This window comes from Gopherus evgoodei, chromosome 2 (assembly GCF_007399415.2).
Source record: "Gopherus evgoodei ecotype Sinaloan lineage chromosome 2, rGopEvg1_v1.p, whole genome shotgun sequence".
Classification (NCBI taxonomy): domain Eukaryota; kingdom Metazoa; phylum Chordata; order Testudines; family Testudinidae; genus Gopherus; species Gopherus evgoodei.
The window spans coordinates 234,118,031-234,143,414 of record NC_044323.1 but is presented as its reverse complement, the minus strand read 5'-3'; positions in this window follow the sequence as shown (position 1 = coordinate 234,143,414).

Below are 25,384 nucleotides of genomic sequence, written 5' to 3'. Positions count from 1 at the left end.
CTAACACCTGCCCTTAGCATGAGGAAGTCCCATCTGTGCCTGACAGGGAGTCAGCTCCCCAACTCTGCCAGCAATGGGCAACACAAGCACTGCCCTCTAGGCCTACAGAGACCCTGCTGTTTTTCTACAGATTAGCAATAGGCAGACTCCAATCTCTGGGCCCTCCAAGCATCTCCCTCAAGTGTCCAAACCCAGTCCAACGGACACTCACAGTATTCACAGATTTGCTGCATCCAAAAGAAACAGTACACTTCTGCTTTGCTTAACACACGACACTTAGGTAAATTTAGAGTGCAAGCAGTATACGTTTATTTAACAAACACAGAGATTCAAGTAATAGCAAGTAGAAGCATTGGAAACAAATAGTTTAAATGTAGAACAAAATCATAACATGCTTTCCAGAGCCCAGAATTAATCAAGATACTTTCAGGTCTTGTAGAATATTGCTCATCCTTGCAGCATTTTACAGCCAGGCTGGCTGTGACCTTCCTTTGCTAAGACAAACATGCTGCTAGCTTGCCTCCTGGAGGAAGGATCCAATGTGTTCCTTTGCCTCCCAAGATATACAAGTCCCATCATTTGTCTTCATTCATAAAAAGGACGTACCTCCGTTGTTTTGTTTCTTTGTGTACATTTTCTCCTATGTAGATTTTGCAACCTTTTGACTGGTACCTGGCTAAGTCAGCAAAGAGGCCTCCATTGTGAGGCAGACAACACACACACAGTCAGATAGGGAGGTAAGCGTTTGTTAACTCCTGCCTGAAAGAAACCTGTCAGAGGCATGTCACCTCCTGGTGACCTGCTTTAACTCCAAGACTTTAAGAATGCAATTTTCAGTATAGATTCTTAACTTCTTTAATATTATCCATACATGCATTTCACAAGAATTCTGATGACCACTGGACTCCTAGTTCTCAGTAGAGACCTCACATGCCACCCTCTGGTGAACGATTAGGTGTCTATCCAATCCAGAGGATCAAAAACCCTATGCCCTCTGCTATTGGCACCAAGAGGTCTGTGGGTCTCATCCATATTTTGGTCATTTGTCACATATTTCAGTTGTTTTATTCAGACAGTGGCAACTTTGAAGGTTCAGAATAATGTTAGTGAGTGGAGCCTTGTTTTATTTTAAATTGACCTAATCCCTTTGTTAATAAATTATCCTGGGAAAATCAGAGTGGCTTTCCTAAGGGGAACAAAGCATAATGCTTGGTGCTTTCTGTTTCTTAAAAAGAGACAGAACTATCACAGAGAAATTCTTTATACCAAAGAGTCTAGAGAACAAAGCTTTTGAACAAAAGACTTATGTTCCATCTGTCATTTTCACCCACCACTAAATCTACCAAAGATTGAACATTTATCCTACTGAGCGCAATACTCTAATATCTAACCATGGGGCTATTGATCACTGTAGAGCATAGGCCTGGCTGCTTAGCTTTTGGAAACAGTTAACATAGAGGTAAGTGCAACAGAGGAGGCATGAAGCCATGAATGCTTTATTGAAATGCTCTAGATTGTCTCTCAGCAGGTGAGTTCAGTTCCTTCACTTAAAAGGATAACCTCCTAATCCTAGACCACTAATTAAAGCAGGAGCAGTCTTATTAGTTAAAACACAACATAAATTAGAACTCGAACTCTATTGATAACTCCATTCAGTAGGGTGGACCTCGTGGTTCTCAGGCTAGCTGGGAAAATCTTTAGCCATTTTCATCCTTTAATGCATAGGAAGCAGCAGGCTAATGAAGAATCAGTGAGCATCCATTTAAAGAGCACTCTAAGAATGTGTGTTTTGCAAAGGCATAACATTTCCATATGCCATGCAATCTTCAGGATTTCATTTCAACAGTCAGTCTCAACAAGAAGTAGCATGTGTCTTGCCTATGTTTCTTCATCTAGGAAGAATTTGTTATATGAGAATACCTCTGTAGCAGCTTCATCTGAGGATCTTAACATAATTGCAAACATTAATGAGTTCAGCCTCATAACACCTCTCTGAGGCTAGACAGCAATTACCTTAATTTTAAAGATGAGGAAACTGAGGCTATATCTACACTACAGACCTTACAGTGGCACAGCTGTACTGCCGTAAGGTCTTCCGTATAGCTGCTCTATGCTGACAGGAGCGAGCTCTCCCATCGGCATAATTAAAACACCCTCCAACGAGCAGTGGCAGCTATGTTGGAGGGAGAGCGTCTCCCACTAATATAGCGCTGTCCACACTGGTGCTTTTGTCAGTGAAACTTATGTCGGTCAAGAGCGTGGTTTTTTCACACCCTTGACTGACAAAAGTGCTAGTGTAGACATAGCCTAAGTAATGAAAAGGTTAAGGTCCAAATCTTCAAAATTAGTCACTGATTTTGTGTGCCTCCATTTCTGTGTGATCAACTTGAGACACCATGGGCCTGGTTTTCAGATGATCTGAGCACCCTCACATCCAGTTGAAGTCAAAGGGTGTGACAAGGAAAAAGATGTGAAAGCACAGGTGGGAGAAGGGAACAGAAAAGGAACAAAAAACCTGAGGCTTGGGAAGAAAGTAGACAGTGAGAATGAGAGCAGATATTTAGGGAGAGGTGAAGTGGTGCCAAGACTCAAAACTTTTTTTTCCTTCGTGTGACTGATCAGTCTTCACTTAAGTATCATATGAACATGAGTCAGTCTGAAAAGGTTGTGGCATCAGCAAAAAGGAGTCGACCAAGTAGTTCTGCATCAGATGTGTACGCTTCTAAGGACTTATCTGCACACAGGTTTTGTACCAGTTTTTTTTTCTCAAGTTTAGAAACAGATATAGCTAAACCAATGTGATCCTCTAATGTGGATGCAATTATACCAGCATAAAGGTGCTTTATAGTAGTAGAGCTGATTCCTTTAAATCTAGTAGACATTTTCAGTCTCCTCAAGCCTTAAAGTGCATGATTCAGCTCATAATCATTGCAGTCATCTGATTCTAGTCTTGGCACTTTCTCAAATTGTGCCATTTGGTTATTAGTCTCTTCATTGACTTTTTACCATCTTGAATGTATTAGATGCATGTTATGACAGATATTCCTGTGCAGGTTTTTATATGGCCCCCATCACTGTTGTTTCTGAGTGCCTCACAATCATTCTGCATTTCTCCATGTCACATCGCCCTATAAGATAGAGAAGTACTAAAATCCCCATTTTACTGGGGAGCTGAGGCACAGAGACATTTAGTGAATTGCTCAAGGTCACATACCAAGTTTGCTGCAGAGCTGGGAATTGAACCCCAGTGCTTTGAGGTGTGTGTGTGTGTGTGTGTGTGTGTGTGCACTTATAGTGCTGTTTAACTCAGGTTTTTAAAGTGTAATGATTTCTAGTTGTGTGAATATCTGTATGGGGATGTAGTGAATCTAACACAAATGTTCCTTCTCTGGAGAGACACGTGGATGAGCTCTGGTTTATGAGTTGTGGATGTTCCTCTGATCTCTCCTGGCTAGGGGCTAGTATAAATGACTTTTATAGAGCAGTGAACTGAAAAACTAGATACACTACAAGTAGTAGACCAGTCAAGCAATAGGCTTCTCCTTGTGATTAGTTTGTGACATGAGAATTGCTGTTTGTGTAGGGATAGCCTCCATGTACCATGCATCTACTCAAACCTGTCCATGCTTGGTTTATCTGGCCATCTGAAAGTTTTTTCTTCGTATGCAATCTTCTTGCAGGAATGTATCTCTCTGCCTCATTGACTCTCTCTTTTCAAATCTCATCTTAAAACATATCTTTTTCTCCCTTGCCTATGTCTCTTAATTTCTCTCTCCCTTGGTTGTTGGCCTTATGACTGAATGGCTTAGTTTATTCACCACACAGTCTTTATGGCATTGCTTTCTGTAATTAATGTCATATACTGTCCACTTTCTGTGTTATTTAATTCCATAAAATGTTTTAGGGTACAATTTCTTTGAAAGGCACTGCATGAAATAAAGACACCAGCCTGAAAATTCTTACTCATACAAGTAGCCTCATTAAAATCAATGAGAGCACTCGTGAGGAAGGGATTGCAGGCCTGGAACTTAATATTTTGTGGGTGTGCCACTGACTTCCTGGTTACAATGCTTTTTTAAAAAAACATTGTGTTTAGAAAACAATTTTAAAAAGCCTAGCTGAATTCATTACCACTTCATGCCTGTACCATAGCCAGAAATGAGACATATTGCTTTGGAGAACTGGACTTTGCAACACAAGGAGAAGGGGATAATCCAACACTGTGCTGAGAGTAGCTGAGTGTTTCATGTTCTACCCTACCTTCAAACTTTGGATGCCATCACGTTTGTTTATTTTGTTCCTGGACATATTAGCCCTGGAAGATGTATCTCTTTGAAATTTGAAATTTCCCTGCTGGAAATGCTAGTTGGCTTATAATATAATATCATTCCGTGAAGGTCCTGCCTTATGGACATATTGCATCTCAGCCATGCCACATAAATACAGACCATAAATAGGTAGGCATTTTTCAAGCATTTGCTGCTACTAACTGGCAGGTAGCTCTAGCTTTAGCAGGACTATTCTACGGTGGTTTATGATCTTCTTCCTGATGCTACTCATCAAATCACCAAATTGCAACGTGCCAATTTATGGATCTTTTAATTTTTTGTAAATCTGTACTGCAGGATGGTGTTGCCACTATTAGTGCTATTATGGGCACTAAGTACCTGCTAAAAATGGAAAGAGACAGAAGTAACGAGGGACAAAAATTTAAGTTTAAAAAAAAATGAAACTCCAAGTATCCTTTTCATGTAAAACTAATCTCAGCTGTGTTAAAATATACCCTGCTGGCATGTCTCCTCTCTGGAATATCTTCAGTTCAGTAGTCTCAAATTATGACATGTATTCCTGAGTATGAAGGCTTTTGGCTGAGGTTGAATAAGCTCTCTGGTAAGACAGATGTTCTCTCTTTAGATATGTAATAGAAAATCCATCCAATGTCTCATCAGCACAAAACTGATGATGTGATTCAAGTTCAGGTGCTTTGTCTCCTATGTAAACTTTTATATCTATTACTTGGAAAATGGAATGATGATTTCAAATTGGATTCTATACGCTGATGGAAACCAGGTCCTAATTCATTGATATAACTAAGTCTTTACATTTATGATGTCCTGAAAAAATAGAAAACCCATAAATGGAGTTTCTCACTTTCTTTTTTTTAACTTTTCTTTTTGCTAAGTTTCCCTAGAATAGCCATTTGACTGTTTCCACTGTTCAGCATGATGGCTGAGGTGTTCCTGCTAAACCCAGTGATGGTTCTTTCTATTGGCCTGACCCACTTTCCATCTCCTCTAGCAGCTCAGGAATGACTCCAACCATGTCAGGGAATCTTCCTGACAGTAATCCAGGCTTGTTTACACTACAGGTTATGCCAGTATAATTTATGTCACTCCAGGATGTGAATAAACCACACCCCCTGAGTGACATAAGTTACACCAATCTAAGCGCCAGTGTGGACAGCGCTATGTTGGTGGGAGAGCTTCTCTGGCTGACATAGCTGCCATCTCTTGTGGAGGTGGTTTTATTATGCTGACGGAAGAGCTCTCTCCCATTGGCACAGAGCGTCTTCCACAGATGTGCTGCATTGGCTCAGTTGCACTGCTATAGCCCTTCTAGTGTAGACTAGCTCTTTATTGTGCCAGCCCAAATTCATCTGTGTGCTTCTTGGACTCTGCAGCTGACAAGTTCTGAAGGGTAACAAAATGGCCCAGAATAACATAGCAGACATTCTGCAGTCTCCCCATTTCCAGGGCCAACCAGCCTGATTTCTATAAATTAACTCTTTGGAATGGTGTTAAGGGATCCACTTAGCAGTTTTCTGACTGCCTGAACGTGAGATAGTGGTTTTGACCCAAGTTCTTTTTTCTTTTCTTTAAAAAAAAAATTATCCAGGGAGATTAAAAATGATGATTTTCAGTCTGAAAACTCCTCTTCTTCCCCCCCCCAAAAGAGAATAGCCCATGCTGGGGAACAGCAGCAATGAAGCTGTGGACCTCTTTGAAGCATTCCTTATGATGGGAGTATATGAGCCCCATATATAAGTATGGAGTGTGTTGTAGAGTCTGGTAATATCCTCCCTTCTACACTGGGCCATGCATAAGAATTAAGTCCAATGCACCCCATGCTGTGTGTAACTTTGGGTGTTTATTATCATGAATTCTCCTTACCTTTTCCCCACAGTCAGCTTTGCAACTTGGATCTCTAAAGTTTTCTTTTTTTGCTGAGGTGGAGAGGACTGAATTGGCCAGTCTGGCTCACAGTTTCAGTTTACTTTCAGAGTTTGTACTACTCTGACACCTATGAATAATGAGACCTGCTGTAAAGCCTATTGGAGACTCATATTAACTTCAGTGGACTTCAGATCAGATCCATAGTAATGTGTATAGTTGTATTTAGTGGCTCAGAACAGAGCCATGGGTGAAGTTCTGGTTGATTCTGTTCAAAAGGTGAAAATGGACTTTTCCCCTATAACTTTTATTTATCCCTTGAGGTTATATTAAAACAATAGTAATGTAGAGACTTGTTTTTTAGTAGGAGCGTGTTATGACTAGTACTGTTGGAACTTTAGTGGAAAATCTGCAACAGAGTATTTATGACCTAGGATATGGAAGTTGAGGAAAAATTAATTTTCAAACTAACCAGATAATGTTAGGTGATTATCATTCTAATCCCTTTTTAAAATTAGAATGTTTGCCTCAATGAAAAAGTCTTTTTTTTCAGCAAATCTGTGGTCTCTTTCCTTATAATCAAGTATCACTTAAAATGGCTCAATGAGGCAAGAAAAATGAGACCAAGTAGTTCAGTTAGGAGACAAGAATATGACAATGGTAGAAGTGAGTAATGCTTAGGGTAAATATTATGTTTTTAATTTACATTGAAACTTGGTTTCAGAGTTTAAACAGAATGTTTAAATCAATTACGTCCTTACATTCCAGCCAGTGAGAAATCCAAATGTAGAAGCCAGGCCTACGGCAACTCTTTTTTCTCTTGGAATAAAATAACAGGGCCTGATTTTCATATATATATATATAATGTATAAAAACTATGTAGCACATGGTTTACAATTTTTGTTGGAACCCATTTGTGATGGTCTACAGCAGCGTTTCTCAACCAGGAGTCTGGGGCCCACTGGGGGAGCCACAAGCAGGTTTCAGGGGGTCAGCCAAGCAGGGCCAACATTAGACTTGCTGGGGCCCAGGACAGAAAGCTGAAGCCCTAAGTATGGAGTTGAAGCCTGGGGCCCTGAGCCCCAGCACCCAGGGCTGAAGCCAAAGCCTAAGCAATGTAGCTTCGTAGAGGCCCTTCACAATTGTCCTGATTGCTAGACCCTAACACTGGCCCTGGCTTTTATATTCAGAAAACCAGTTATTGTGGCACAGGTGGGCCATGGAGTTTTTATATCATGTTGGGAAGGGGAGGAGGGGTGTTCAGAGAGAAAAAGGTTGACAATTCCTGGTCTACAGAACTGCACCTTTCCCAGGGTTTGACCGGGTGTAGTTCTGCAGACCATCACAAATAGGTGCTAATAAAACTTGTATAGCATGTGCTACCCTGGAGTGTTGTTTGTCACCAGTTTACCTCAGTCAATGCTACCACTGCAGAAAGAAGTTATCAGAGAGCAGAACAGAGAAAGGAGGAGTGGAAGGAAGGCAGAGAGGAAGGAGGAAATGGAGTTAGCTCTATAATCGCCATTCTAACAAGCTGTGAATTTTCATAGGTCCCAGTTAGTTCAGGCTGTCATTTTGTCCAATCGATATCTGAGCAAAATAGTGACAGTTGCTGACTGAACCATTATTGAATTGCTGAATTCTGATACATGTTGAGAACAGGTTTATTGTAGGATTTACTTCAACCAATATAATCACATCCTAGTCATACAGCTGCTTGTTTTTAATGATACATTTTGCTTTATGAATAAACTGGTTTATAAATTGGTACCCAGCTGTCTGATTAGCTGACACTGATACCATTTCATATAAGTGCCCAGCTCAAACATAACTGCTGCTTTTATGATATTGTCAATATCTGTTGTGTCCATCTGACTGCCACCCATGCTCACCATGTTCACATGTTAATATTCCTTTGGTTATTTTTGAAGAAAAATATTGGCATTTCTGAAAGAAATCAGTAGTAACATTTATTTTCTGTAAATATCCAGAATCCTGCTATGATTTAGTAATGGCCTCCTAAATTTCAGTGCAAAACTTGGCAGGCTTTGAAATATAGCAATATATTACATTTTTCTCTTGCTTTCTATTCAAATATCTAACCTAACAAATCAAAAGGTACATTTTCTGTAGGGCTGGGGGCCTGTCTGTTTGTTTGTGGTGGGTGGAATTTGAAAATTTGGACTTTGTTTGCAAAATTAACAGTGGGAACAAATCTGGATACTTTTACTTCTAACTAGCTGATTTGGGTTTGCAGTCCATTTTGCGGATGCAAATTTTGTGGGTACAAATTATGTCTGTAAAAAACAGACCAGCTACCTGAAAATTTACCTGAACTCTCACAGCAGTGTGAGGTAAGGAAGGCATATTTCCATTTATAAATGGAGAAACTGTAAAATAGAGATTTACCGTGCAATAGAAATGAAGGCACAACGTAGTGATGTTATGGTGACGTTATCTTTCTATATTTGCAGTTCTGTCATAGCTGGACTAAATTACAATGGACTGAAATACATATTATAATATGGCTATTGAGCTTCTACAGTCTTGCTTGCTAAAGGCAAATCTATTGTTTACTACATTGGAGTCAATAAATAGAAGAATGAACAATGTATATTCACTAGCTCATATGGTTGTCTGTTGCCTGGATATTTGCTGTCTGCACAGCATCAAAGTGGTTTATTATGTGATGTTACACCACATTTGGTTAGTGGCTTAGCACTTGCTTTGTGTGACTACCTGAGTTATTTCCCCCTGTTTCCTCACATCACTTTCAACTGGTTTAATCCTATGTCTGATGGTAGCACGATGCAGTGTAATTAACCACAGGCAAATATTCAACATATTAGAGCTGAAAACCAACTCAGCATGTTTTCTATGGCTACATGACATCTTAGCGTGGGAGGAAGAACAGCTTTATTATCTCCACAGTTTCTTTACCTCTCTTTAGTGAATGACCAGAATATTTTTAGGTAACTTTGCACATAGCTGCATATATGTAAAACATATTGTGATAATATTACTCCAGCCTCATTAAAAAGTCTCCATATACTGTAAGAAAGGGATTGTTGGCAACTAGCTAATACATAACAGAAGAAATTAAATGCCTTTGACAGTAATTGCCTGAAGAAAATTCAGGAGATGAGATAGCAACAACACAGCGCAAACAAAATTACACGATTAAAAGCACAATAGTGGCCATATGTCAACTTTGTATTAAGTAAACAATGCTTAGAATGGTCAGGTCATAACTTTTGCTAAAAACCTGGACATGTGGTTGTCAAAACTGATATCGGACTAGAAAGTAACATGGGAAAAAGTAAAACAATCCCCTCCCAAGATTAAAAATGGTGTGTCAAAATATTATTGATCACAGCAATTGACGATGGGTACTAACCAGAGAAGGAAATGTTAAAAGTGAAAAACAATTCGTTTTTCATTTCTGACTCTACCTAGAACTAAACAATATTAATAAAACAAGCCATAGCTGTCTAACAAAGTAATTTTTTTCCACACGTAAAATCTTGACTTCTGAAAGATTTGTATCACATTATGATCTTCCATCTCCAGGACTAACATGAGTGACAAACTATTGGGGTCTAAATTCAGTATGAAGTTTATTTCTTGGTTGTGATATTCTGATAAAGATTGCAATGATGTCAGCAGTAGTTCTGTAAGTCTTAAAGCTTTCTATAAATTATGAGCTAGAAATGGCCTCTCTGATGGAGAACCTCTTTCCTTTCTTATAATGGAGGACATGATATACCATATAAATTATGGCCCAAATTGTCAAATCCTGCCTGCAAAATAGAATATTCAGAGTTTGTACAAATAGCCTTTTATATTTTCAAATACAGTATTTGGTTGTCTGAATACCTGGTTTTTGCATGTAAATGGGGAAGATTGTTGCCTTAACTCTGCATCTCCATACTTCCAAACATGGGACTTTTTAAAAATTTAACCTCAACCATGATTTTTTTGGCATTCAGATGTCAACAATTTAAAAGTGCTGCTTAAGTTATTTTAACACTAAAGAAACAGCTTTTTCAGTTAGATATTATGGATTGTTGCCTATTACTGATCATATAAAATCTAGTAAAACTTTTTGTTGCAAGGAACTGAATGGCCCAGAGGCTTGGTAATAGATTTTAGAGCCTTCCCCTTTGTAGGTCATTGATTCAAATCTGTCTAAACACAGTTATTTGGGACTGGTCTACACTTGAAACTGGTGCTGATTTATCTAGGAAAGCATAGTTAAAGTGACAACACCTTTCCAACTGTAAGGTGCTTGTACTACTGTGGCCCATTTTGTATCTTGTATTGATAGAAAACTTGTCTACTATGCAATTTGACACCTGCCAGGAGCACTGCGTACCTGGGCATCATGCATCTAGCTACTAGCATGATGTTTTGGATATATGTATAATTTCAGCATTGACAAAAATAATGAGCCAGGCCTAAATAGCTCTTGAGATTGGTTTAAAATAATGAAATTTAAAACAAAAATAATTGGGGTTTTTATTCTTCTCATGTTTATAAGCTGCCCTTTGCAACCAACTATTTTCTAAAAATGAAAGCCATCTCTCATAATCACTTAACTCTTGAAGGTGGAGCCTAATCAAAAGCATCAAATATCATGAGACGTGTGCTAAAATTATGAGAGTTGGTAACACTGTACTATATTCATTCAAAAACATTTTAAAAAACCCAGTTTTTACTATTGATTAAATCCTGAGTTTCATTGTTTAATCAATCATTTATTTTGTTAAATGTTACATGGCAACAGTTTTATTGCTTAAATGAACATACCTACCTACCTAGGAATAATTTATTTTGATTCTATGTTCCCTTTTCTTAAAACTGCTAATAAATTTGGAGGAAAGGCTGGTGGAAAAAATAGTGATTGGTCTCTCCAATTTTGATTGGATAATGCTATATATTGAATAGAGGCTGAATATTTGGTTTATTTTAGGATTATAAATAAATTTGATATGTACTCAATACTGATATAGTAAAAATTCACCTGCTTGGACTGGGTTAAATAAAAAGATCCATAGATGCACTGTATAATAATCAATTAATTGATTGTTTAATAAAAAACTTTCACTAGGTTTTTCAGACAGTAGACAAAATGTCTTGGAAACAGAGGTTACTATTTGGTTTAATAAAAAATACAATATAATCAGTGCAACATACTTACCGGGAGTCTAAATGTTCATATTCAAGCCATGTTAGGGCTTTCTCATGTTTAAAATCTTTCCATTAGAGTAGGTGGAAGGGTCATAAAGCATTCTGTGAAATCAGGCACTGATATATCACTCTTGAAGGGTGTTAATTTGGTTCTCCAGTTCTGATTTGTTTAATAGAACATATTAATTGCTTGGTGGACAGAATTAAACTATTTGTGCTCTGAAAAAAAATAGAAATCACTGAAAATAAATAGCTGGATCTTAACAGGGTATTCATTCTGATTGCAGCAGCTTGTTTTGAAGATGGAACAAGATTATTTGATCTTTTGGGATCCTTGGACAGCTGTTAAAAGCAAACCCTGCTACAGATGAGAGATTAATGCAGTGAGATTTTTATTTTCAGGCAAATATTTTTCAGATCACGTTATGTGGTCTGCTTCTAAATCTCAACTCATGCACAACTCGTCAGAAAAATGATTTCAGAAAGCAATTTTACTTGAAAGCATAATTGCAGGGTTCTGTCACAGCTGCTGGGACAGGAGAGACTTTAGGGCCCCAATCTGTAAGTCTGTGTAGCTGGACTCCTTTGCTGAAGTCAATGAGGTTTAACCTGGGTACAGATGTCTACTTTTATGGAGTCTATAGAAGGATCAGAACTTGTGTGCTTAAGTTCAGAGGTAAGATGAGACCTTAAAAACTGAGATCCTGTGTGCTTGCATGATCTTTAAACTTACCATGACACGTTGGGTTAGCATGTTAACTCAGTTGAAAGCTAGCACAAGTATCTCTGTGAGCTGGGTATCACACCTCTAGCTCATAGTGTAGATGTCGCCTTAGGGTAGAAGTTTACCCCTGTGTCTTTGGTCAGATGGTAGAACATAAAAAGATTGTGAAAGACAAACAGTAGTTATCCATATACTAAAAAGTGAAAGGCAAATGTTATGCTATTATCTCTCAGTTCTTCACAAAATAGATCACATTTAATAGAGTTATAACCAAATGAATTATTTAGAAATTTATCTAAAACATGAAGAATTTAATAGAAAGGATATCCCTGCTGCAGAACTCTGTAAATTGGTTTAAAAATTGCATAGCAATGCTATCCTTCTCTATTCAATTCTATAGAACTTTCCCATAAAGGGTACTATTTCTGATGTATGCTGCTTAATTTTTGTACATATAACAGTCCAACCCAGTTTATTCCTCTGATTTGCTAAAAAACCACAGAATGTGGCTTTATCTTGTGGATAAAAACAAAAAGAGAACACCTGCTGCATATAATCTGATTTTAATAGAAGTTTGTATTCTCATGATATGATTAAAGTGATGTTTGAGAGCAGACAGAGGTTAAATATTTAGGGCAAATGTTATAGGATATAAACGGCATCTCTACTTCATGGATGTAAACCATCTGAGGCCAGGAAGTCATTGTGATTAGTTGTTACTGTATTTTTATAGTCATAAAGTTGTAAGTGTGCTACCACTCATCTTGATCCAATGTGTTGCATCAAGCCACTATCTCTTTTGCAATAACAACAGAACAGAGAGGCCACTTGAGCTCTTATTTTCTATGCTTCTAGAAGCAAACTAAGAGCTGATATGAATATCAAACAAGATAAGATTTTAAGGTGTGATATGATTTTAGCCAGTGGTTTGGTTTGTTTGTCATATTAGCTATCTGTGCCAGACCTGGCCAGTGCTCCCTTTTTGGAAGCTTCTATATTTGCATTACCGTTATTTTTGAATATCATTTGGTTTTCCTTGAAGTTATGTTTATTTTTTGAACATGCCAGGCTTAAGGACTAGAGCACCTGGTTGCCCTTTCCACCTAATACGTTTGTGGTGCCTACTGCATTTCTGTAACACCCACCATTTTTTCTTTTTAAACTCCTTGTGCACTGTGTGACAGGGTGAGGATTCTTGCAGCAGGAAAGAAACTCCTCAGGACTCCCAAGCATGGCAGGATAAACCCCTCCTGGCTATTACAGGATCTCGATCAGTGTATACTTAAATAGGTAATAGGTTAAAGTGCGAGTAGATGGCACTCAAGAATATGCAGCATAGCTCCTTGCTTTTGTAGGCCCAATGAAGCTTATTGTGTGCACTGCAAATGACTTCCTTAGGCTGATTTTCACAGCAGATCTTAACACTCCATTCTCAAATTAATTTACCTTTCCCCCCTCCCCCTCAAGGAAATTCTTTTTTAAAAAACCAATCTATAGCCACATTCTCCTTTATCCAGCTTAATCCTGGCAAATTTCTGTGTGAGCCCAGCATCCTTTTAAGCTCCACCTGTTTACTTGAGATATAGTCAGGAAGTCTAGGGCTACAGCATGTTAGGTGTTGTCTACATTAGAGAAATTTGCACTAGTGTCGCTAAGCTGGCGGTGCTGGCTCCTAACATAAATGTACTGCACAGATGGAAAATGGGTCTGACCCTGGAGTCACATACTCCAGTAATTAACTAGACTAAGGACAAACTGGTGCTTAGGTTGATGTAACTTATGTCACTCGGGGGGTGGTTTATTCACACCCCTGAGCAACATAAATTCTGCTGACATAAGCTAGAATGTAGACACAGCCTAAATCAGGCTAATGTAAGTTATGTTGATATAGTGACACTGGTGCAAACTGTTTTAATGTACAGTGGGGCTTTATTCCCAGCTCAGGAACTTGCTTTCAGATGGGAGTCAGAAACCTAGTCCAGGCTCTTTACTGAGATTTAGTCATTGTTTATCTCAGTGGCACTTCTCCCAAAAGGAACCACTCAAGTGAGGTGTACCATGGCTTTGGGGCCTCTTTCAAAGTCACAAATATCCAAGAATACAGAATGTGTATGCACAGCTGCAGAATTTACTCCTTCTTCTGAATCTACCGTATCATGATTATCTCTTTGCTTAAGCCCACCTCTAATTCTGTGCATCTTTTGTGAAGACCAGATTCCAGTATCTTACTGAACTACCAAAAAGACACTTACTGTGTTCCATTTCCTATATATCCCATGACATTTCTCTTAAATATTTTAAAGTGGTTAAAATGAAGATGCAAATAGCTCAATATGTTTGGTATTTCTGAGGATGTGGTGAATCAAAGGTACTTTAGCTTTACTCAGAGCAAACTTCAGCATACCTCATATACTTGTTGTGAATGGGGAAATGACCTGTTGAAATAATTCTAACAATAAACTAATGTGCCAAAATGACAACTGAATAAATTTAAAGGGCGGAACACTTAGCAGAATTTTGGGACTCAATCTTACATGGTGTTAACTGCCCCCAACGTCTGCTGCATTCAGTGGGAATTGGTGGGGGGGGGATGTGAGGAGTCAGCACCTTGCAGGATTGGTCCTAAATGACTAATATGATCAGTACTAAAAGTATAATGGGCTTTGCTGTTTAAGTTAGTATGTAAACTATTTAAGGATATGTGCTGAGAAATCTAACAAACTCCGCGAGGTTGGTGTGTGGGTGTCATGGCAGTGAAGTGCTCAGTGGCTACAGTTGTGCCAAAAAGGAGAACATCTGAGATTTAGGAAGGAATAACCTAGCCTCTTATTAACAGATGGAAATCTCTTCCTGTATATTGTAGAATAAATACTGAAAAAAAGAAGAAATGTGAACATAGTCTGGATTACCAGGTATCACTTATTTAGAACTGATAATATGTCTCTAATAGATGCAGATGTGTCAAATGTACCTTTGGAGTCTGTAAAATAAAATCCAATCTCAAATCAATTTGAAAACTTTTTTTTTTAAATTATGGCTTTCAACATACACAACAGTGAACACGCAGTAATATTAGATTGTGGAGCAATGTGTGTGGGGGGAAAACGTTCTCCTCTGTGGTGCGCCTCCAACTTACTACAATGATTGTCAATGTATAGCAAGAAACAATAAGTCCATTTAAAAAAAATCAAGTAAGATGTCTGAATAAATACTCACAAAGAAAAGACAAGTATATGTATCAAAATGACGTGTTGTACAACAACAGCAGCAGCAACAATTTTACATAATTTCCACAGAGAAAGCATAGACTTTATATTTTCCTTTTCCGTGTCAATTAGCTTTCCTCATGCTTCATCAGACTGCTTTTACGTCACCTAGAATGATTATGATAATAGGAGTCCAACTTCACAGGAGAGGAGTAGTTCAGAAAAGGCCAGAATCTGGGAGAAATCTGCACTTAACAAAAAATATCTCTCATTCATAGACTGCAGTAATACAGTACCAGCACCCATCACTGAACACAACATACATGGTTACTGCAGTTCTTACAGTTCAATACCCATGTACGAGGCAGCAGAACAGCATTTGCAAACTGATATCATACAGCATATACAATGCACAATATGTAGATTCACCCATTGTGTGTAACAACAAACTGGGCTACAATGGGTTGGATTCTTGGCCTTGTTAAGGCTACTTTGCCCAGTTTCAGTAGCACAAAACAGTCTTGAAAATGGAGTAACCAGACAGTTGGGGATTCTCCCCTGTCTATGGCAATTTAAGGGTGGTGCAAAGTCAGTTTAGTAGCTCCATCCTTCCCATGTCTCATTTAGGGACAGTAGCAAGAGCACTCTTGCCCTGTTGTGAACCTTAGCTGCCAGAGTGATGGTCCTCTACTATATGAGCATCTGTCAGCATCATATTGGGGTTTTGGGGCTATTAGATGGTGCAGTTTAAGGCAGCTGGAAGGCTGCTGTAAGTTGCTCCTAGGACTGGCCTAGTGCTCCGTGACACAAGGCTTAAAACCTTCTCTACACACACGCACAACTGAGGCTGTGCCAAGAGTAGAAGAGTCTGCCTCAAAGATTTGGGCCCTTTATTATTTTTGCTTTGTCTTGATCTGTTTGTTATGTCCCTTTGTTACCTACAGATCTCGCTTTGGTATGTGCCTCACTAATGGGGAGACCTTGAAGTAAAATTAAAAGGAAATTATTTTTTCTCTTACTTATTTTCTGAAGAACAGGTCCAGTCTTGTATGTGGTCTGGGCCAGATTCTCAGGTGGTGAAAACCAGCCTTACTCCATGGAGGATGTGGCCTTCTGTGGCCCATAATTCTCATTCTCAAAGGGAGTTCTGTGTGCTAAGCTCTTGCAGAAATAGGCCCACAGTAGACTCTGTCTGATTTGCATATTTTTGCATGTAAATAAATCTTGCTATGAACTACAGAACAAATTTTGTTTGAACTCTGTGTTCCTCATAATTTTTTTCCTTACTATCCTCAATATGTTTCTGCATTCAGGGTCTGGAAGACCTTCTGCAGCTAAGTTAACACATACCAATTCCCATGGTTCATAATAAAACACTGTTAAGCCTAGTAAAATTTTTCACAGATGCTAACCAAAGATTGTGTTGGATGAGGTGCTTGGCCTGTATGTCAAACGTACTGAGTTCAAGTCTTGAAAGGATGTATGTTTTAGCTTTGTGATTTGTGGGCTTGCTAATGAAAACACAGAACTCTGAACCAGGTATGGCAGTATTACCACAAATAAAAGCAACACACAATTATTTGGTTACAATTGTTATTTAACAGTTCTATCTAGTTTCGGAGGAGCACATGGAGCTTCACACAGAGAATCAAGGCACAGGGGCTGATTCTCCAGTGCCTGGCACCGTAGGTGGTCATTTATATCCTGCTCTTACAAAGACAGGCACATGCTTAACTTTAAACATGAGTGGTCTCATCAAAGTCAACTTTACTACTCAGAGAGTTGAGTACATGCACATCAGGGCCTTTGACCTGTGAAAAAGGAATGTAAAGCTCTACTAGATTTGATTGGAGGTGTTATACATTAACGTGGCCCAGATGTAATGACTACACAAGGTTAAGGTTGCCAACTTTCTGACTGCAGAAAACCAAACATCCTTGCCCCACCTCCTGCCCTGCCCCTTCTCCAAGGCCCCTCCGCCACTCACTCTGTCCCTCCTGCCCTCTGTCGCTTGCTGTCCCCCACCCTTGCTCACAAGCTTATTTTCACTGGGCTCGGGCAGGGGCTTGGGGTTCATGGGGGGTGCAGGTTGTGGGCTCTGGGAGGGAGTTTGGGTGTGGGAGGGGAGGAGACTCAGGCCAGGGGCAGGCAGTTGGTGTGCGGGAGTGGGTGCAGGCTCCGGGAGGGAGTTGGGCTGCGGAAGGAGCTCAGGGCTGCGAGAGGGGGCTCTGGGTGGCACTTACTTTAGGCAGTTCCCAGAAGTGGCAACATGTCCTCTGGCTCCTAGGCATAAGGGTGGCCAGGTGGCTCAGCTCTGCATGCTGCCCTTGCCCGCAGGCACTGCCCCTGAAGCTCCCATTGGCTGCGGTCCCGGTCAATGGGAGCTGCGGAGCAGTGCTGATCGGAGCTGCCAGGGTCCTTTTTTGACTGGGTGTTCCAGTTGAAAACTAGACTCCTGGCAACCCTACACAAGGTGCAAGGCTGTAGAGAATTGGCCTCTCTGTGCAAAAACTGGATCTTGCGGCATGGGTGTTACAAACATTGATTGCCACATACAAACTAATACAAAAAAGGCAAACAGTCCTCTCTTTGGATTCTAATGTGTATTATAAAATTAACTTCCTACAGTTGCACAGACTCCTTCCCTATCAGGAGTAACTTTTTTTTTTTAAAAGATAGTTAAGGGCGTTAGATAAGACAACACTGTATACAGACTGACGATAGTGAATCGGACCGACTTGTTTATACCAATCAAGGTTCATAAAACCCAGAGGGTTTTTAATTATTAACGAGAAACATATTGTTCAGGGTAAAACAAAATTACAAATTTGTCTGCCCAGTAGTATCTGAGTTAATTCAGACTGACAGGAAAGAGAGAGAGAGAGAGCATCTTGAGTGAATTACTACAAGCAAGAAAAATAGGTCTCTGCATTCAGAGGCCTCCATTAGAATATACAGTAGCTGGGCCAAACGATCCCTCTTCTTAAGAACTATGGCAATAAGCCTCTGTGTCCAGTGCGGTGCCTGAGAAGTTTCACAGGCATGTTATACACTCTAGTTTTAACAGGAAAATGCAATTTTGGCAAATACAGAACAAAGCAAATGTTCTGTAAATATGACAGCTGCTCCATAAATAGTTGGCTCAAGTTGGATACGCCTGTGTTCTCTTCTTAGCTGTCCTGTAGAACTTGGGCTCCAAATCTTGGGTGCCTCTTACAGCTCTGGAGAGCCGATTAAATCATGATGGGCCTTTTTCCTCAAATGTAAGCAGGAGTGATTAAAATACTCCATTGGGTTTGGATCCCAGCAAGCTTTCAGGGAAATATTGCAAAACTTTACAAATGCAATGATTGTTCAATTATTAAATTTTAAGTGTTAATAATAATTATGATAATCCCCTTAGGGTTTAGTATAAAAGGGAGTGTTGGCTACTATTACTAGTGTTTAATAGGTGATTTTTTACTTTCAGACAGCAATGTTAGAATAAGTCACCTTAGCTCTTCCCAGCTTAGTCCCAAAGCGGGAAAACATGTATTCATGTGTTAACCTTTACTCAATGAATTAAAATAATTCTAGTTACTATAGTTTGATCTCATGAAGTCAATGGGATTACTCTACTCAAGTGAGTAAAGTTAAGAATTTAAATAGTTTTAGCAATTACAACCTTAATCTTTATTTGAGAAATTCAGCACTATTCAGAGGACCACTTCAAATATTCAAAGAAAAAGAAAGCAAGGTTTTAAAGAAAAATATGGATTTAGGAGCACTTTAAAATAACAATATATTCAAAGTTTATAGGCTGAACTGTTTATACCTTCTGCCTAATGTTAGGCTTTTAAAATCCATATTTGGGCACCTTTATAAAAGTGACTTTAGCGCCCACTGAAATCAATGGGAACTGCAAGTGCTCAAGATCTCTGGAAATCAGACCATTTTATGTAAGTGTCTAAATATGGGTTTAAGGGCCTAACTTTAGGCATCAAGTTTGAAAATTTTGATTTAGGCCTTTTCAGGCCCTTCTAGAATTACAGATTTTTGGATTCTGCTTTAAAATGAGTTTGCTCACATCTGTGTGATATGAGCGGCAAAATCCTTTTAAAAACATGTTTAAATTAGTTTTTGTATACAGTGTAAACTGCAAAACATTTTATTGTCTCCATGTTAAATTCACCAAACGTATGGGTCCTTGGAATTTAAGCAAGATCATGCATACTGCATACCCTACATAGGCATAAAGTTTTATTAGTACAAAAATGAAAATTATTCTTGCTGTTAATATACTCTGGACATCCCTGGATTTGTATCCTGACAAGAATACATACAAACCCTTATTTGGGGGAAGGGGAAGAGGGCTCTTGTATGCAGAGCTTGAATGAGTTACATGGAAAATGAAGGCATAGCTTAAGCACAGGTCTGGGAGGCAGGAACTGAACTCTAATCCTGCCTCTGATACTGACTGCAGTTATGGCCTAGACAAATTTAAAGGCAGATTTTTACAGATGCCTCTAGCTTTTCATTCACAGTTTTGTAGGCGCTAGGAATGATGCTCAGGCATCTGATTGCAACCTCAAATTGGTCAGACAGACATCTCAATGCCAAATTTACTATTGCAAAATTGTACCTGCAACTGATTGTGGCTATCCGGTTGAAGATCTGCTTGGGACACCTTTCAAAATAAGGCTCAAATCTCTCTGCCTTATTTTATCTGCCTGTGAAAATGATGATAATACATATCTATCTGCCTCACAGAAGTGTTGCAAAGGTTAATGCATGCTTGTTTTGAAAAAGGAAAGTGCTAAGAACTAATAGTATATTTGTAAAGGACTAGACATTTAATCTTAGAGGAAATTTTAAGAGAACTGTAAGTTGAACAGAGCATGTAGGTCCATGTTCTGCCCTTTAATGCATGTGGAGAGCTCCCACTGAAAGGCACAAATCCATGGGTAGAATTGGGATTAAAAGAGCATTGAGAGACCTCTCAGTTAAATGACTTTCACAAAGCTGACTTTCACTACTCAATATTCTGTTGCACTATCCTGCAAGGAGTTTGAGTGGCTTTAACTTCCCATAGAAGTCAATGGCAACTGGTGTTCAGCACCTCTCAGGATTAGGCCGAATCCTGCTACAACAGATTTATGTCAGTAATCCTTATTCTGACAAGTCCTACTGACTTCAGTGGAATGATTCACCTGACTAAGGGTTTGCAGCATCAGGGCCACTAATTTCTGTCATTAACCCTCAGCTAGTAAGGAATTCATGTCACATCCTTAAATAAACAAAACATTACATACCCTAGTTTTCTGCCTTTGGACATCAGTCTATCTCTGATGATGCAAAGCCTTTCTGCTCTCTTCTCATGACATAAATGGGGTAAAAAAGCTGAGGAATTGCTTTTTCATGAAGAGACTCCCTCATGGCGTACAATGTTTATTTTTGGATAATCATAACTTTGCTGGTAACTTTAATAAAATTGATAAAGGATATTAGATGTTGTTCTTGTGAATATATGTGTATGTAATACGACTTGTTAGTTATTCATAACATCACACAATAAATGAATGATAAAATGAAGTAATTGGCTACAATGGAACGTTACTATTAGTCTTCGCTAGCCATGAATATCTGAAAATTTCACAGTCGGGTCTCTAGTGATCTTATTGAAAGGCTTTGTGTAGGAGTGGTTGAAAATATGGTACTTGGCCTTTGGTTCCAAACTTTCTGACAGTATCATCTGTCTTTACACAAAAGATGTGGCAGAATATGTTACTTCCCATTTAATATTCAGAGCTCTGTTACTCTTGTCACCAGAATAATATACATGTGAAGGGGAGTGCAGATTGTTGGTAGTCGATGTCTACTACACCCTCAGCTAATGAAGTTTCCATGTTCAATCTCTGTGAGTGTGTGTTTGGGTTTTTTGTAGGGGTGGGGAGCGAAAGGGGGTCTGAGAAAACTTCATATAGGATACTGCTAAATTCAGCCTCTCTTTCATTTGTGCTTCTTCTGTTTCTCCCATTCAAATTAATCGCCTTGCATGTCTTTTTCTTCCTACTACAGTAATTGGTTGCTATGTAAATAGTGCTTTAATTTTAAACTTCCAAGATGCTCAGTCAGCTTCTCTTGGTTGATATCTATGCTCTGTTGGATGCAAATAGCTTGAAAGGTGTTTTTCTTGCCAATAGAACCTGCCACACTTGTGGAAGGAATGTTCTCATTCAAGGTAGCAGGAAGCATCACTGAAAGCGTGGGAGAATGAATACAGCCTTATTCTACACCCCTTCTTGTTGGTGCTTCCTTAGCCCTGGAGTTGCAAGCAAAGATAGGTGGATTTGAGAATGAGAAAGAGATACCTCTATGAAGAGAGATCCTGAAGGAGGGTGGGAAAGGGCCTTGAAAATGAGAGGATGAGGCCAAAGAAGGATGAGAGTAGGAGAAATAGGAACAAACACAGAGATATAGCCCATAGTAGATATCAAATGACTGAGGAGAGCTTGGTGCCCAGGAAAATGTCAGCCTTGCATTTATGAGTGTCTGTTTCACTATGAATATGTTTATCATTTTTCATTTGGGGGGAGGGATAGCTCAGTGATTTGAGCATTGGTTTGCTAAACCCAGGGTTGTGAGTTTAATCCTTGAGGGGACCACCCAGGGATCTGGGGCAAAATCAGTACTTGGTCCTGCTGGTGAAGGCAGGGGTCTGGACTCAATGACCTTTCAGGGTCTCTTCCAGTTCTATGAGCTAGGTATATCTCCACATATTCTTTTTTAATTAGGTCCATGAAAGTCAATGGCAAAACTTTGCAATGGACATTCAGCACATGGCTGCTGTGGCATTCTCTTGTGAGCCACCATTCTGGTGTGAGGTAAAATGACGATTGCTTTACTTTGCTGAGCAAGGGCCCACAACAAATTCCATCTCTGAACATTTATCACTCTTAAATGATAAAAACAAGAAAACTGTCTCCCTTCCACTTGTGTGCACACACATACACACATATTGTAAGCACAGTCATAATGGCCCACATGTGGTTTAGACACACAAAAGCAGGCTACTTATTATTTCTGAATGGAGTATTTCAGTTCATATTTATAAAGAAGCACAAAATCCCCCTCCCCCAAATAGCAACATCACTATCTCTTCAATATTCAAGATAACACTGAAAAAAAGTTTAGTGTTCAGTAATTTAGAGAAAGTGTGTGTGTGTGTGTATGTGTGTGTGTATAGATACATATATATAAAATAAAAAATAAACTGTTCTTTCTTCTGTAGCAAACCATATTGCAGATTAACCACTGCTTTCATAAACTACAAGTGGGCCATTTAAACTATTTCACCACTGGTTAATGTACTGCCTTGTGCTCACTCTTTCTATAGTACCTAGCTAGTGTTTTGTTTTTATTAGAAATTCACCTATCCTTGACTACTGAGGAGAAAAGAAATTACCCTACAGAGCCCTGCAGCCCATAAAATGGCAGAGATTCCTAAATAAGACTGGCCTGAAACTGAAACCTCTGTCTGCCTGCACTGTAATGAAATGCATGACTATAGGAGATAATAATAATTGCAGCAATAGCTCGTTACAGCTCCCAGATGATTTGGTGCTGTCAGGAGTGCACTGTCCTCTGACATCCCAGGAGGCGAGCAGCATCACTGACTGCAGGCCCTGATTGGTGTGGTGAAATATTGCTGGCAAAAATTAAAAGGTCTTGGTGTCAAAATAATTCATGATATGCATATCTTCCATTCTGATGAAATGGCTGATATCTGGATTAGCAAGATAATAAAACTGATCAGGCTACAGTTAAACAATTTAAGTTGGAGAGCTGTTCATTTTGTAGGTGTCACTTGTCAGATCAAGGGGTCAAAGCGGAATGAAAGGCTCTCCCCAGTAACCTTCTGATGATTTGGATCTGGAATGTTCTTCATGATTTGTCCAAAGTTTTCATCACAGTGCTGCCGAATAGCATTACCACAGCAGGCTGTATTCTGACATTCAAATCCTGGGAATGACAGGTTATTAGGAGAAGAGAACTGGCTGTACATACATTAAGCTCCATATCTCTGACCTGTAATTTGAACTGATAGTGATATTGTAATTGAGTGAGTAAAAAGGGGAATTCTTTATTAAAACACAGGAAGGTGGAGAAAACGTTTATTTTCAGGAGATTTATGGGTTCATAAAATAAGCTTTTTGATGATGATTTATTTTACAGTTTTTGAAATGCTGAGCTGTGTGCTTAATATTTATTTTGTGGAACAGCTATTTAAAATAGCTCTCTACCTCTCATATATTCTCAGCCTGTTCTCCAGAACCCACATCTGTGCAGTTGGAAGGATATTTGTTTCATATGGGAGTTCATGTATCTGAATAGTTCAAAGATTATTCCAGTAAACTGGGCCTAGGGAAAATATTGTACCCAGTTAATGGTCATTGCTTCAGGGACCTCTACTGTCCTTCCTTGACACCTTATTGCAAGCTATTACTACACAATGGATCTTAAGTCAGCTGGTTATGGGGAGTGGGGCAGAGCTGTACTCTCAGGGTAATTGAGTCCACTGTGAGGTAGTGTTATGCACTTGAGTAACTAATTTAGTGGGATGTGTTTTCATGTTCTTCTGCTCCAGCCTCTTGCTGAATAATTCTCCTGTCAGGTACAGAGAAATGCAGGACAGGTGAGGAGGGTCACAAGGGCTCATGATTTCCCAAGACAAGACTGTTCTGGAGCACAGAAATGAAACTCATCGCCAACAAAACAACTACTTTTTAACTTGAATAAGTTTAATTAGGGTTAAGAACAATTCATTACTTTCAAAGGGACCAAAGCTGGACCATAAATGTATAAGGAACATAAACAATAAGACCTTCCTTTGCCAATTGTTCCTGAAGCAGTTCATTAGTTTTTTTGTACAATTTAGTTTTCACAGTTTACCACAGGTAAAGCACATAAATGACATGTTGAGAGAGGCAAACATACTATATATCTGTCTGCTGCAAAGCTCTGCATGTGTGTGAAGGATAAGGGCTCAATTGGGCATTCACTGAAATTGATGGGAGTTTTGCCCCAACAAAGTTAGTTTTTTGTATGTGTTTTTTGCAGCATTTATCAACCTGTACAGAAAAGGAAATGGGTAACGGTGTCAACAGAGCAGCTGGACATGTAAGTGCTGAATATTTACAAAGCCATCCCAATTCCCCTCCTCTTCCAATGAAGGGAAGCAGACCTATTGCTTGCTGCTATATTTCAGATGCCCCATTTGTTATTTCTGTTCCTAGCGATGAAATGAAATGAAGCCCCCAAATGCCTACAGTGCTACAGTGTCAACTAGTACTTTTATTTCTCATCAGTTACAGTGTATCAATTTAGTGTTGAATGTTTTGTCACATTACAGACATTTGATAGCTGAGGTTTCACACAATATTTATTTTCACAAGCAAGAATACTGATCACTGACAAGTGATGTACTTATGATTTTGTTATTGGGCATCTCCGCGCAGATAAAAGAGGACTTGACTTACTCGTAATTCATTAAAAATGAAGAACCCAATCCTGCAAACATGCACATCACTTTAAATGTGTGATTAGTGAGTTCAGACTGCTTTGCCTTTGCATTTGGTACATTCAAAAAAAAAAAAAAAAAAAAGAAAAGGTTCACTTCATTTAAAAATCATAACTACCCACTCTGCATGTAATTATATCATATTTATGAGGTGACTAAAGGGTTGATCATGAAAGTACAGTGTGCTTATATATTTGTATAATTATAAAAATTACACTGTTTCAGAGTGTAAATTTTATGGCTCCAATCCTGCAAAGAGATTCACATAGGCTGACCCTCACACTCAGAGTACCACTGAAATCAGTGCAATTATTCTGCACATAAGTAATTGTTTGCAGGATCAGGCCCAAACACCTCAGCTGTATAAAGGCAAGACTTATGAAATTGATGCAGACTCCCATGGACTTTGGTGGGACTGTGTAAGGGTCCATATGCATAAAAGCTTTTGCAGGATTGGGAGGCCATTAGAGTTTAAGCATTGGAAGCAGTTTCTTTTTACATTGTACAAACATAATATGTGCACAATTTGTTTTCA